The sequence below is a fragment of the Limulus polyphemus genome, unplaced genomic scaffold (assembly GCF_000517525.1).
Source record: "Limulus polyphemus unplaced genomic scaffold, Limulus_polyphemus-2.1.2 Scaffold4960, whole genome shotgun sequence".
Taxonomy (NCBI): domain Eukaryota; kingdom Metazoa; phylum Arthropoda; class Merostomata; order Xiphosura; family Limulidae; genus Limulus; species Limulus polyphemus.
In genome coordinates, this window is record NW_013670570.1 from 66455 (window position 1) to 67190 (window position 736).

At 41.0% G+C, this 736-nt stretch overlaps 1 protein-coding gene across 1 annotated transcript in view; it reads right to left on the minus strand.

Moving 5' to 3' along the window:
- LOC106471915 (glutenin, high molecular weight subunit DY10-like) overlaps positions 1 to 736 on the minus strand; it is a 2306-nt gene that overhangs the window by 817 nt on the left and 753 nt on the right. The gene's annotated exons all lie outside the window — the stretch shown is intronic.

The window sequence follows — 736 nt, forward strand, 5'->3', positions numbered from 1 at the left end:
CCACTGGTTTCAGATGATGGATGGTAAGGAGCAACGTTTCTTCCATCACTAGTTTCAGACGATGGATGGTAAGGAACTACGTTTCTTCCACCACTGGTTTCAGACGATGGATGGTAAGAAGCAACGTTTCTTCCATCACTGGTTTCAGACGATGAATGGTAAGGAACTACGTTTCTTTCACCACTGGTTTCAGACGATGGGTGGTAAGGAGCAACGTTTCTTCCATCACTGGTTTCAGACGATGGATGGTAAAGAGCAACGTTTCTTCAACTACTGGTTTCAGATGATGGATGGTAAGAAGCAACGTTTCTTCCATTACTGGTTTCAGACGATAGATGGTAAAGAACTACGTTTTTTCCACCACTGGTTTCAGACGATGGATGGTAAGGAGCAACGTTTCTTCCATCACTGGTTTCAGACGATGGATGGTAAAGAGCAACGTTTCTTCCATCACTGGTTTCAGACGATGTTTTACTCTGGGTTATCGAAATTTCATTTTTTTAGCATTTATAGTGACATAATGTTTTTCGTCAATGCTATAATGTCTCAATTTTGAGTTTTCCGACGAAATAAGCACAATCGGACATTTTTCTATTAATTTTGCGTCAAAAAAAACGCTTTTTCCATTTTCCTCTACCACTGGTTTCAGATGATGGATGGTAAGGAGCAACGTTTCCTCTACCACTGGTTTCAGATGATGGATGGTAAGGAACAACGTTTCCTCTACCACTGGTTT